The sequence below is a fragment of the Rhinopithecus bieti genome, unplaced genomic scaffold, assembly GCF_001698545.2.
Source record: "Rhinopithecus bieti isolate Rb0 unplaced genomic scaffold, ASM169854v2 scaffold_40559, whole genome shotgun sequence".
Classification (NCBI taxonomy): domain Eukaryota; kingdom Metazoa; phylum Chordata; class Mammalia; order Primates; family Cercopithecidae; genus Rhinopithecus; species Rhinopithecus bieti.
This window is the reverse complement of record NW_016817388.1, coordinates 96,900-112,126: the sequence shown is the minus strand read 5'-3', so window position 1 is coordinate 112,126 and position 15,227 is coordinate 96,900.

The window sequence follows — 15,227 nt, the reverse complement described above, 5'->3', positions numbered from 1 at the left end:
AAAAAAAAACTTTTAAGAAACTTTTAAGTTCAGGGGTACCTGTGCAGGTTTGTTACATAAGTAAACATGTGTCACGGGGGTTTGTTGTACAGATTATTTTATCACCCAGATATTAAGCCTATTACCCTAAATTATTTTTCCTATCCTCTCCTTCCTCTCACTCTCCACCCTCAAGTAGGCCCCCAGTGTGTGTTGTTCCCCTCTATGTGTCCATGTGTTCTCACCATGTAGCACCAACTTACAAGTGAGAACATATGGAATTTGGTTTTCTGTTCCTGCATTAGTTTGCTAAGGGTAATGGCCTCCAGCTTCATCCATGTTGCTGCAAAGGACATGATCTTGTTCTTTTTTATGGCTTCATAGTATTTCATGGTGTATATGTACCACAGTTTCTTTATCCAGTCTACCATTGATGAGTATTTAGGTTGATTGCATGTCTTTGCTGTTGTGAATAGTGCTGCAATGAACATACACATGCATTTACCTTTATAATAGAACAATTTATATTCCTTTTAGTATATACCCAGTAATGGGATTCCTGGGTCAAATGGTATTTCTGTCTTTAAGTCTTTGAGGAATTGCCACGCCGTCTTCCACAATGATTGAACTAATTTACAGTCCCAACAACAGTATATAAGCATTCCTTTTTCTCCCCAACCTCACCAGCATCTGTTATTTTTTGACTTTTTAATAATAGTCATTATGACTGGTGTGAGGTAGTATCTCATTGTAGTTTTGATTTGCCTTTCTCTAATGATCAGCAATGTTGAGCTTTTTTTCATATGATGGTTGGCTGCATGTGTGTCTTCTTTTGAGAAGTGTCTGTTTACGTCCTTTGTTCACTTTTTAACGGGGCTGTTTGGTTTTTTTCTTGTAAATTTAAGTTCCTTATAGATGCTGGATATTAGACCTTTGTCAGATGCATAGTTTGCAAAAATTTTCTCCAGTTCTGCAGGTTGTCTGTTTACTCTGTTGATAGTTGCCATACAGAAACTCTTTAATTAGATTGCATTTGTCCATTTTTGCTTTTGTTGCAATTGCTTTGGCATCTCCATCATGAAATATTTGTCCATGCCTATGTCCTGAATGGTACTGCCTGAATGATATTGTCCTCCAGAGTTTTTATAGTTTTGGGTTTTACATTTAAGTCTTCAATCCATCTTGAGTTAATTTTTGTATAAAGGAAGGGGTCTAGTTTCAACCTTCTGCATATGACTTAGCCAGTTATCCCAGCACCATTTTCTGAATAGAGAATCCTTTCCTTATTGCTTGTTTTTGTCAGGTTTGTCAAAGATCAGATAGTTGGTGGTGTGTAGTCTTATTTCTGGGTTCTCTATTCTGTTCCATTGGTCTATGTGTCTGTTCTTGTACCAGTACCACGATGTTCTGGTTACTGTAGCCTTGTATAGTTTGAAGTTGGCTAGCATGATGCCTCCAGCTTTGTTCTTTTTACTTAGGATTTTCTTGGGTATTCAGGCTCTTTTTGGTTTCATGTGAATTTTAAAATAGTTTTTTTTATAGTTCTGTGAAGAATGTCAGTGATAGTTTAATAGGAATAGCATTGAATCTATAAATTGCTTTGGGCAGTATGGTCATTTTAATAATATTGATTCTTCCTGTGTATGAGCATGAAATATTTTTTATTTGTGTCATCTCTGATTTCTTTGTGCAGTGGTTTGTAGTTCTCCTTGTAGAGATCTTTCACTTCCCTAGTTAGCTGTATTTCCAGGTATTTTATTCTTTTTGTGGCAATTGTGAATGGGAGTTTGTTTGTGATTTGGCTGTCAGTCTGCCTGTTGTTGGTGTATACACGATTGCCAGCGATTTTTGCACATTGATTTTGCATCCTGAGACTTTGGTGAAGTTGCTTATCGACTTAAGAAGCTTTTGGGCTGAGACAATGGGGTTTTCTAGATATAGGATCATGTCATCTGCTAACAGGGATAGTCTGACTTCCTCTATTCCTATTTGTATGCCCTTTATTTATCTCTCTTCCTGACTGCCCTGGCCAGAAGTTCCAATACTATGTTGAATAGCAGTGGTGAGAAAGGGCATCATTGTCTTGTGCCAGCTTTCAAGAGGAATGCTTCCAACGTTTGCCCATTCAGTATGATGTTGGCTGTGGGCTTGTCATATATGGCTCTAATTATTTTAAGGTATGTTTCTTCAATACATAGTTTATTGAGAGTATTTAACATGAATGAACGTTGAATTCGATTGAAAGCCTTTTCTCCATCTATTGAGATAATCATGTGGTTTTTGTCTTTAGTTCTGTTTACGTGATGAATCACATTTATTGATTTGCATATGCGAAGCCAACCTTGCATCTTGGGGATGAAGCCTATTTGATTGTGGTAGATAAGCTTTTTGATATGCTGCTAGATTCAGTTTGCCAGTATTTTGTTGAGGAATTTTGCATTGAGGTTCATCAAGGATATTAGCCTGAAGTTTTCTTTTTTTGCTATGTCTCTGCCAGGTTTTGGTATCAGGATGATACTGGCTTCATAGAATGAGTTAGGGAGGGGTACCTCCTTTCCAATTTTTTGGAATAGTTTCAGTAGTAATGGTACTAGCTCTTCTTTGTACATCTGGTAGAATTCAGCTATGAATTCATCTAGTCCTGGGCTTTTTTGGTTTGTAGGATATTTATTACTGCCTCAATTTTAGAACTCGTTATTGGTTTATTCAGGGATTCAGTTTCTTCTTGGTTCAGACTTGGAAGGGTATATGTGTCCAGGAATTTATCCATTTCTTCTAGATTTTCTAGTTTATGTGCATGGAGGTGTTTATAATATTCTCTGATGGTTGTTTGTATTTCTGTGGGGTCAGTGGTAATATCCACTTTATCATTTCTGATTGTGTTTATTTGAATCTTCTCTCTTTTCTTCTTTATTAGTCTAGCTAGTGGTCTATTTTACAATTTTTTCAGAAAATCAGCTCCTGGATTCATTGTTCTCTTGAATTGTTTTTGTATTTCTATCTCCTTCAGTTTATCTTTACTTTTGGTTATTTCTTCTCTCTTGCTAGCTTTGGGATTTGTTTGCTCTTAGTACTCTCATTCTTTTATTTGTGATGTTAGGTTGTTATTATAACTTGAGATCTAATTTTTAATTTGGGCATTTAGTTCAATGAATTTCCCTCTTAACACTGCCTTATCTGTGTCTCAGAGATTCTGATATATTGTATCTCTCTAGTTTCAAAGAACTTCTTGATTTCTGCCTTAATTTCATTATTTACCCAAAAGTCATTCAGGAGCAGGTTATTCAATTTCCATGTAATTGTATGCTTTTGAGTAAATTTCTTAGTCTTGAGTTCTAATTTTGATTGCACTGTGGTCCAAGAGAGTGTTTGTTATGATTTTAGTTCTTCTGCATTTGCTAAGGAGTGCTTTACTTCTAATTATGTGATCAATTTTAGAGTAAGTGCCATGTGGCGATAAGAAGAATGTATATTCTGTTGTTTTTGGGTGGAGATATTTGTAGATATATATCAGGTCCATTTGATCTAGGGCTGAGTTCAGGTCCTGAATATTTTGTTAATTTTCTGTCTTGATGATCTGTCTAATATCATCAGTGGGGTGTTAAAGTCTCCCACTATTATTGTGTGGGAGTTTAAGTCTCTTTGTAGGTCTCTAAGAACTTTCTTCAAGAATCCGGGTGCTCCTGTGTTGAATGCATATATATTTAGGATAGTTAGTTCTTCCTGTTGAATTGAATCCTTCACCACTATATGCCTTTCTTTGTCTTCTTTGATCTTTGTTGGTTTAGTTTCTTTGTCAGAAGTTAGGATTGCAACCTCTGCTTTTTTCTGTTTTCCATTTGCTTCATAGATTTTTCTCCATCCCTTTATTTTGAGCCTATGTGTGTCACTGCATGTGAGATGGATCTCTTGAAGACAGCATACCAATAGATCTTGGTTCTTTATCCAGTTTGCCACTCTGTGTCCTTATTTACATTTAAAGTTACATTGAGCCCATTTACATTTAAAGTTAGTATTGATATGTTTGGATTTGATCCTGCCATCATGATGTCAGCTGATTGTTTTGCAGAATATTTATGTGGTTGCTTTATAGCATCACTGGTCTGTGTACTTCAGTGTGTTTTGTTGCAGGAGTAACAATCTTTCCTTTCCATATTTAGTGCTCTTGTAAGGCAGGTATGGTGGTAACGAATTCCTTCAGCATTAGCTTGTCTAAAAAGGATCTTATTTCTCCTTTGCTTATGAAGGTTAGTTTAGCCAGATATGAAATTCTGGGTTGGAATTTCTTTTCTTTAAGAATAACAAGGCCGGGCGTGGTGGCTCACACCTGTAATCTCAGCACTTTGGGAGGCCGGGGTGGGCAGATCATGAGGTCAGGAGATCGAGACCATCTTGGCTAACACAGTGAAACCCCATCTCTACTAAAAATACAAAAAAATTAGCCGGGTGTGGTGGCAGGCACCTGTACTCCCAGCTACTCAGGAGGCTGAGGCAGGAGAATGCCGTGAACCCAGGAGGCGAAGCTTGTAGTGAGCCGAGATCGTGCCACTGCACTCCAGCCTGGGTGACAGAGCAAGACTCTGTCTCAAAAAAAAAAAGGTCTGCTGTTTGGCTTTCCACTGAAAGTCTGATGGGCTTCCCTTTGTAGGTGACCTGGCCTTTCTCTCTAGCTGCCCTTGATACTTTTTCTTTCATTTTGACCTTGGAGAAGATGATTATGTGCTCAGGGATGATATTTTCATGGAGTATCTTACTTGGGTTCTCTGCATTTTCTGAATTTGAATGTTGGCCCATCTAGCAAGGTTAGGGAAGTTCTCATGGATGATATCCTAGAATATCTTTTCCAAATTGGTTCCATTTTTCCCATATCTTTCAGGCACACCAGTCAGTAGTAGATTTGGTCTCTTTGTGTAATCCCATATTTCTCAGAGGTTTTGTTCATTCCTCTTCATTCTTTTTTCTCTATTCTTGTCTGCCTGTCTTATTTCAGAAAGACACTCTTCAGGCTCTGAGATTCTTTCTTCTGCTTGGTCTATTCTGCTGTTAAAACTTGTGATTGCATTATGAAGTTCTTGTACTGTGTTTTTCAGTTCTATTGGTTTGGTTATGTTCTTCTCTATATTGGTTATTTTGTCTGTTAGCTCCTGCAATGTTTTACCATGACCTTTGGCTTCCTTGCACTGGGTTACAACATGCTCCTTTAGCTCAGAGAAATTTACTTTTACCCATATTCTGAATTCTACTTCTGCCATTTCAGCCATCTCAGCCTCAGTCCAGTTCCAGACTCTTGCTGGAGATGTGATGTGGTCATCTGGAGGAAAGACAGTACTCTGGCTTTTTGAGTTTTCAATTTTCTTGCACTGATTTTTTTTTTCTCATATTTGTGGACTTATCGACCTTCAATCTTTGAGGCTGCTGACCTTTGGATGAGGTGTTTGCTTTTTCTTTTAACAGTCTGGCCACCTTTCTGTAGGGCTACTGCAGTTTTCTGGGGGTCTGCTCCAGGCCCCAATTGCCTCTGATTTTCCAGTACCTGGAAGTATCACCAGTGAAGGCTGCAAAACAGCAAAGACGGCAGCCTGCCCCTTCTACTGGAAGCTCCCTCCTAGGGAGGTATGGACCTGTTGCCAGCCCAAACACACCTGTGTGTGGCTGGAGACTCCGGTTGGGAGGTCTCACCCAGTCAGGAGGAATGGGATCAGAGACCTGCTTTTAGAAGCAGTCTGGCCACATTGTTGTAGAGCAGCTGTGCCATGCTAGGGTATCGCTTCCACCCAGCCTGTGGGCTTTGGAGACAAAGCCCACAGGCTGGAACAGCTGAATTGCACAAATTGCCCAAACAGCAACAGTGGTGGCCCATTTCATCCCAGGTAGGTGTGACACTGTTTCTGGTGGTTGGCTGGAATTCCAAGTCAGTGTGTCTTATCCTGTGAGATGCCACAGAAATGGGGCCCACAGACCGTTGCCGTTCAGCCCCCCTTCCTAGGAGTGTGGATAAAGGTCTAACCTCCTGCCTTGCCAGGAAGCCTGGAGCCAGAGTATGTAAAGCTCCTGGGCTTCCATGCGTGCCTGAGCAGCTGCTCTGTCAAGACTCCATGCAGCCCTGTGTATCAGACTGAAGGACCTGGTGGAGTGTGTTCACAAGGGAGTCTCCTGACCCAAGTGTTGCAAGGGTCCATGGGAGAAACATGTTTCCTGGGGTTGCACCTTCACTCACTGCTTTCCTGGGTGGGGGATGTTCCCCTGGCTCCATGTTGCTCTTGGGTGAGTCATCATCCTATCGTGCTTTTCTTCATTCTCCATAGGTTAAGTTGTTTCCTTGATTAGTCCCAATGTGTGTACCTGGATGCTTCAGTTGAAGATGCTATATTAACTCACCTTTTTCGATACTTCAGTTGAAGGTGCTGTATTAATCACCTCTCCATGAGAGCCACACACTATAGCTGCTTCTAGTCAACCACCTTGTCCCCACCTCTGCAATGACATTTTCATTTTATAACCTTTGGAGGTTTCATGACTAGGGAAAGGGTGCTGGTACTAATAATTAGTAACCTTTTACAGTACTTAGTAAAAATATTTTAATGTCTTTTCTTTATTTTCTTCTTCTTTTTTTTTCTGACAGAGTCTCACTCTGTCACACAGGCTGGAGTGTAGCGGCATGATCTTGGCTCACTGCAAGCTCCATCTCCTGGGTTCACGCCATTCTCCCGCCTCAGCCTCCCGGGTCACTGGGACTACAGGTGCCCGCCACCACAGCCAGCTAATTTTTTGTATTTTTGGTAGAGATGGGGTTTCACCATATTAGCTAGGATAGTCTTGATCTCCTGACCTCGTGATCCACCCACCTTGGCCTCCCAAAGTGCTGGGATTACAGCTGTAAGCCACTGCGCCCAGTCCTTTTATTTATTTTCTATGTTGCATATTCACTGTATGGCCTGGGAGAAAAGAGGGCTGGTTTTTAAAATTCTGAGATTGGTAATTTGTTCCTCCTTCTAAGTCTTTGCCTTTGGTTAAAAGAAAAGATACCCTTTACTTTGTCTAAGTTAAAGTATCATTTTACCATATCCATCAGTAAGTAGTACTTAATCTAATATAGAACTTGAATTAAGTCATAGAGTGAGGCTTTTTTGCTTTAAAAAAAATCTTACTGCTTTTTCAAAACAACCCAGTTTGTTTCTTGTTACTATAATAATCCATACTTATAATTACTCATCTAACCTAAAGGAAGACAAGAGAATCTGGTGTTTTGTATGTAAGATCTATAAAGGCTACAGTCAATTAATTTCATCCTGTAATAATTGCAGATAATCTGAAAACATGAAGTAATTTATTTATAATCCAAAAGCATCATGCAGGTTACCATGTTTATGTGATCAAATTTTAGTTCTGTTACAAATAGATCATCTACAAATAAATCTTTAAAAATAATCATGAAGTTTATTTTTTCTCTGCCTTTCACATTGTGTTACTTCCTATAGAATAAAATCAAACCTTCTTAGCTATAATCTGGCATGACTGAATTGCCTCATTGTGTCTCCAGGCATTCCCCTGAATATACCACATGGTTCTCCATATCATATTCCCCACTTTCTGAGTACTTTCCCTAAAAGACAGATCTTGGAACATATTAGTTTTTCTGCCTAGAATGCCTTCCCTATTGTTTTTTGGCAAAGTTCCATGGATAACTTAAGTCCCACCTTTAATGCTACCACTACAGTAAAGCTTTCCCTATCTCCACCAAGCAAAGTACGTGATCACATGTTTTGCACTTTTCTCAGTAGGATTTATCTGAGTTTATCCGTGTTTACCTGAGTTTATTGTGCTAATTTATCTGAGTTTACTGTGTTTATCTGTTTATTAGATTGTGAGTTTCTTGATGGCAGGGACTGTGTTTTCTTCATATTCATGTTTCCAGAAACTAATTATAGCACTTACCTCAAACAAGTGCTCACTCAATATTTATGGAATTAATGGATTTATTTTCATGGTTCCCTCTTGTCATCCAAAACAGGACACCATGTAACTGTCCCAGATCACTCATGTCTACACAAGAAGCATAAACCAATTGATGGCTACAGACAGAGGGCGTAAAATGACCCAGCAGGCCAAACGAGCCCAAATAGACTCTGTTGGGAAGTCTGTCTCCGCCAGAGAATAGGAAGTTCACAAAAATAACTGTTTCTTTCAAAATGCAACATTTCTCCATAACACAAAGGGTCTCAGTTAGTTGACAGCCTTTAAACCATAAGTTCTTTATTCCAAATTATATAATTAGCATGGAAAGAAAAATGACCTTGGAATATTAATCTTAAAAATGTAAGTTTTCTTTTGTTTAAAAAGAAAATAGGCCGGGGGTGGTGGCTTACATATGTAATCCCAGCATTTTGGGAGGCCGAGGTGGGCAAATCACCTGAGCTCAGGAGTTCGAGACCAACCTGGGCAATAGGGCAAAAACCCATCTCTACTAAAAATACAAAAAATTAGCTGGGCATGGTGGTATATGCCTGTAATCCTAGCTACTCATGAGGCTGAGGGAGGAGAATCACTTGAATCTGGGAGGCAGAGGGAGCAGTGAGCCCAGATGATGTCACTGCACTCCAGCCTGGCCAACAGAGCAAGACTCCTTCTAAAAATAATAATAATAAAATAAATAAAAATTTTAAAAACAAAAATAAATAAAATAAATAAAAGGAAAAAAATAAATAAAAGGAAAATAATGAGAAAACTAAAGTAAGGAAAGGAGCCAAAAGAAAGAACCTCAAGTTATCTAGAAATTGAATAAGTGGAAGTCACAGGGGATGCGATGGCTTGGCTTGGGCTCAGAGGCCTGACAACAAGGTCTCACTATGTTGCCCAGGCTGAAGTGCAGTGACTGTTCACAGGCGTGATCATGGTGCATTACAGCCTCAAACTTCTAATTTCAAGTGATCCTTCTGCCTCAGCCTCTAAACCTCTGGTAACCACTATTCTACTGTCTACCTCCAGGAGTCCACGTTTTCAGTTCCAACATATGAGTGAGAAAATGCAATATTTGTCTTTCTGTGCCTAAATTACTTCACTTAACATGATGTCCTCCAGTTCTATCCATGTTGCTGCAAATGAAAGGATTTCATTCTTTTTTATGACTGAAGAGGATTGTATCAAGCTGAAAATCTTATGTACAGCAAAGGAAACAATAAGTGAAGACACAGCCTACAGAATGGAAGAAAATTCTTGCAAACTCTTCACCTGGCAAGGGATTAATAACCAGAATTTACAAGGAACTCAAACACCTCAATAGCAAAAAATCAAAAACAAAAACAAAATGAACAAGCACTGAAACAAGCCCAATTTTAAAATGGGCGAAATATTTGAATAGACATTTCTCAAAAGAAGACCTAGAAATGGCCAAGAAGTATCTGAGAGAATGCTCAACGTTACTAATCAGTGATGTTCGGCATGGTTGAGCATCAGGGAAATGCAAATTAAAACCACAATGAGATATCATCTCACCCCAGTTAGAATGGCTATTATAAAAAAAGATAAAAAATAACAAATGTTGACATGGATATGGAGAAAGGAGAATGCTTATATACTGTTGGTGAGAATGTGAAGTAGTATAGCCACTATGGAAAACAGTATGGAAGTTCCTCAAAAAACTACAAATAGAACTACCATATGATGCAGCAATTTGATTGGTGGGTGTCTATCCAAAAGAAAGGAAATCAGTATATGGAAGAGAGATCTGCCCTCCTATGTTGATTGCAGCACTGTTCACAATACCAAGATATGGAATCAACCTAAATGTCCATCAACAGATGAATGAATAAAGAAAGTGTTGTGTATAAAAAAAAAAAAGAAAGAAAAAAAAAGAAATTGAATAAGTGAGTTCAACTTTTCAGACTGCCTAAGAACAAAATGCAGTAGAAGTAACAAAAACAGCACTTTTTTTCTCTTATGTGATCCACTCTTACTAAGATATAAATAAATAAACCAGACAGGGTAGCACGTCCCTATAGTTCACATACTTGGGAGGCTGAGGGCAGCATGAGCCCAGGAGTTCAAAGTTGCAGTGAGCTAAGATCATACCACTGCAATCCAGCCTAGGTGGCAGAGATACCTTCTCAAAAAACAAACAAAAACAGAGAGCTAAAAGTTGGCTGCCTACCTGGCTGTTTTATTCCTGCCGTGAAAACTGATTGTATAAATTGAAGTTATCTTGTCATACCCAAACAAAATTGAGAGACCAAGGGGAGGAAAAGAAAAGCACGGTGGGTACAAGCACCTACCCAGGAATTATTTCACAAGCCAGTTACTAAAAGACCTGCTGTAATGTAAGACCAGTTTTACCTAGTAGCTGCTGAAATGAACTGTCGTAATGTTAAGACTTGTTTTACCTACCACTGTCACTCACCAATCAGCTTGCCCACACCTGACAACTTCCACAGGGCCAATGAGTTTTCTTTCAAAACAATACATAATATTTCTTTTTCTATTAAAACTCCCAACGTTTCCTTTGTTCTTCAGACATATCCCTGGTCTGTGTATAGGCTCTGAATTGCAAATCTGTTTTCCCAAATAAAACATTTTGTTTTGAACTACTTCTCTACATTTTATTTGACTCTGACACTGCCTATCACCTATAGCTCAGATGCTGTTGTTTACTACAAGTATGCTCTAAGATCTTCAGAAAGATGTGGGAATTCTGCTCTAATCTATTAACAGATGCTTAAGGAGCACTGCTACAAAAAGCACATCATGAATTTACAGAAAGCAAGTTAGCATCAGGGTCATGAGCAGGCTGATTTAGCATAAAACAAAGGAAGCTTAAGTTTCTTTTTTCGTTGTTTTGTTTTTGAGACAGAGTTTCACTCTTGTTGCCTCTGCTAGAGTGCAATGGCATGATCTCAGCTCACTGCAACCTCCGACTCCCGGATTCAAGTGATTCACCTACCTCAGCCTCCTGAGTAGCTGGAATTACAGGCACCCACCACCATACCCAGCTAATTTTTGCATTTTTAGTAGAGACAGGGTTTCACCATGTTGGCCAGGCTGGTCTTGAACTCTTGACCTCAGGTGATCCACCCACTTCGGCCTCCCAAAGTGCTGGGATTACAGGTGTGAGCCATCACGCCCAGCTCAGGAAGCTTAAGTTTCTATCAGTGTGTTTACACAGTCATACAATTTTGTAAAATTTGCAAACGTAAGATACTTAACTTCAATCAAGTAATGCCACTGACTCCTTCCACTCTATCTTTCTATCACACTTCCTCTCATGTGGATGGGTGCTGGAGTGGCTACAAACATTTTGAGATTCGAGGGGAAGCTAGGTTGGTGGTACATTTAGTTTTAGTTTAGTACAGTGTATATGTGGTTTGCAATTACTTCCACATATAAGTAAGTTATTACCAGCTATTCCCACCCTAAGAATTACTTTCAGGGATATATCTACCACTGTGCTAAATAAGCCAATGCCATAATATGAAGGTGCTGGCTACAGCTTGTTTCACCATATGTTTGATAGTATGATGAAAGATATTTCTCACTGTTCATCAGTTATGCTTGCAATACATCCTCTGGGCCTCTGCTTTTCCTTCTTTCTTTCTTTTCTTTTTTTTCTTTCCTTTCTTTCCTTCCTTTCCTTCCTTTCTTTCCTTCCTTCCTTTCCTTCCTTCCCTTCCTTTCCTTCCTTTCTTCCTTCCTTCCTTCCTTCTGTCTTTCTTTCTCTTTCTCTCTGTTTCTCTTTCTTTCTTTTTTCTTTTCTTTTCTAACAAGGTCTCACTCTGTTGCTCAGGCTGGAGTGTGGCGGCTTAATTAAAGCTTACTACAGTCCCGAACTCCAGGGCTTAAGCAATCCTCCCATCTCAGCCTCCCAAGTATCTGGGCCTACAGGCGTGCACCACCATGCGTAGCTATTTTTTTATTTTTTTTATTATTTACTTATTTATTTATTTTTGAGATGGAGTCTCGCTCTATCACCCAGGAAGGACTGCAGTGGCATGATCTCAGCTTACTGCAACCTCTGCCTTCCAGGTTCCAGCGATTCTCCTGCCTCAGCCTTCTGAGTAGCTGGGATTACAGGTGCCCGCCATCACGCCAGGCTAATTTTTGTATTTTTAGTAGAGATGGGGTTTCACCATGTTGGCCAGGTTGGTCTCAAACTCCTGACCTCAGGTGATCTGCCCGCCTCAGCCTCCCAAAGTGCTGAGATTACAGTCATGAGCCAGCGTGCCTCGTCACTATTTTTTTAAATTTTTTGTAGAGATGGGGTCGCGCTTTGTTGTCTAGGCTGTCTCAAACTCCAGGCATCAGGCGATCCTCCTGCCTTGGCCTCCCAAAGTGCTGGGACTACAAGTATGAGCCACCATGCCCAGCCTGCTTTTGTTATTTCTTCCACCTAGCCTTGCATTCCCACTTCCTCAAACAAAATCCTACATGTTTTTCAAGATCAGATCAAACGCCACCTCTTCAACGAAGCCTTCCCAAGTATGGAATAAATCTCTCCATGTTTTCCATGAAATTGCTTTTTGTTTGTGCCTCTATTTTAAAACAAGTAAACACTATGTTGTATTTTAGTTATTTGTTAACATGACTTTATCTCTTCCACTAGACTGTAAACTTTTTAAGGCCACAAAATGTATCACTTAACTTTATATTTCTCACAGCATCAAACATGGTGTCTAAATCATGATGCCTAGACAATGTTGATGTGAACTTAATTTTTTAACTTGGTGTGTTCTTTTGTTAACATGAAGCTGAAAATATCTATTTGTCTAATCCATTATTTTTGATGTTAGAACAGTGCTTCCCCCACAAAGATATAGAGATTATAGAAAGTATATATAAATATATATACACACACATATATATGTATATCATTCAAATGTAAACAATTAAAAATCTAATAATCTTAAGTCTTAGTGGCTTCACAAAATGAAGTTCTAGGTAGTAAGCTAATCTTTGTAAGACTAAGAGCTTAAAAGAAGACAGAAAAGACCACTGAAGGTCACAATTTGCATATTGATCTAACTGTATGCTTATTCTCTCACAAACATGTAATTGACTTTGCTTGTATTGGATTTGGGTTCTAAACCAATTTTATTAGTTGTAGTCTCACTGGTAATTTCAGTGAAGTGTGAGAAACAGATGTTAGTTAAGAAGATAGCATGTATACACTAATCTGGATAACAGATTTAACACATACTGGATATACTGCTTTGTAGGCATTGGATTTGATCAATAGCTATGCTCCATTCTTACTACATGTCTTGGGGTATGAAGTATTTCACAGTTAAAACCTGATTTAGTCTAAAGTTTATCATATATAGTCTAAAGTTTAGACTAAAGTATAAAGTCTAAACTTTATAAAGTATAAAGTTTATAAAGTTTATAAACTTACTAAAGTATAAAGTAAAAAGACTAAAGTATAGTCTAAAGTTTATACAGAGCAAATACACAACTGAACTATAATTGGAAGCATCATCAAGTCCTTATCTGGTATAACAATAGGAGAATTAATTGCAATAATAAATCTTCTCTCACTAAGTACTAGAGAGTTTTAAAAATTATCTTTCTTGGGCAGGGTGCAGTGGCTCATCCCTGTAATCCCAGCACTTTGGGAGGCCGAAGCAGGCGGATCACGAGATCAGGAGATCGAGACCATCCTGGCTAACACGCTGAAACCCCGCCTCTACTAAAAATACAAAAAATTAGCCAGGCATGGTGTAGTCCTGTAGTAGTAGTAGACACCTGCAGTCCCAGCTACTTGGGAGGTTGAGGCAGGAGAATGGCATGAACTCGGGAGGCGGAGCTTGCAGTGAGCCAAGATTGTGCCACTGCACTCCAGCCTGAGTGACAGAGGGAGATTCTGTCTCAAAAAAAAGAAAAATATTGTCTTTCCTGTAATGACTGATAGTAGTAGAAAACTCACTGATTTGGGAATCGGAAGACTTAAAACCTGGCTGTGCCATTTATCAGTTGTGTAAGTCTGAGCAAGATGTTTTAACTCAGTATCTCTGTTTTAACATCTGTGAAATGGGAATAATGATATTCAATCTTAATATTTGTTCTGCCTATCTTTTTTCTAAGAGACAGTGTCTTACTCTGTCATCCATGGTGGAGTGCAGTGATGTGATCATAGCTCACTGTAACCTCCAACTCCTAAGTTCAAAAGATCCTCCCACCTCAGCCTCCTGAGTAGCTAGGACTACAGGCATGCATCATCACGTCTAGCTAATTTTTTTTTTTTTTTAAGAGATGGGATCTTGTAATGTTGCACAGGCTGGTCACAAACTCCTGGACTCAAGTGGTCCTCCCACCTCAGCCTCCCAAAGGGCTAGGATTACAGGCATGAGCAACTGCACCCAGCCTTGTTCTGTCTATCTTATAGGTCTGCTTTGAGTAGTAGATGGAACTTATTCATTGATTCATTAATATGTCTTTAGTGCCTATTAGATTCTATGACAGATAATGCATATTAAAAAGTTGTATAAATTTCAAAGCCCCATAGAAATAAAGAAATTATTTAATTTAGAAAATATTTGACTTGGAATATTTAATATTGGAGTAAGAAACATAAATGTGGACCTTTGAGATACCTTACTGAACAGAAAAGACTATCCTTTTAAGTTTTAAAATGTAATACTATTTATTTAACTTCAAAATATTTCAGCTTTCTAAACAAACCCAAAAAAATAACAGAACGTTGCAAATTGTGTTTAAGTATAGGAGGTTCTTGAACTTACAACATTTTTTTTTTTGAGACGAAGTTTTGCTCGTTGCCCAGGCTGGAGTGCAATGGCGCAATCTCAGCTCACCGCAACCCCCACCTCCTGGGTTCAAGCGATTCTCCTGCCTCAGCCTCCCAAGTAGCTGACATTACAGGTATGAGCCACCACACCCAGCTAATTTTGTGTTTTTAATAGAGACAGGGTTTCTCAATGTTGGTCAGGCTGGTCTGAAACTCCTGACCTCAGGTGATCCACCCACCTTGGCCTCCCAACGTGCTGATATTACAGGCATGAGCCACCGTGCCCGAACGAGGTTCTTGAACTTTCACTGATGCAATGGCTCTTCGCTTTGCTGACAATGAAGAGTTCTACAGTTTGTTTAAAAACAAACAGTTTAGGCCAGGTGTGGTGGTTCACGCCTGTAATTCCAGCACCTTGGGAGGCCGAGGTGGGTGAATCACGAGTTCAGGAATTCAAGACCAGCCTGGCCAACATGGTGAAGCCCTGTCTCTACTAAAAATTTAAAAGTTAGCTGGGCGT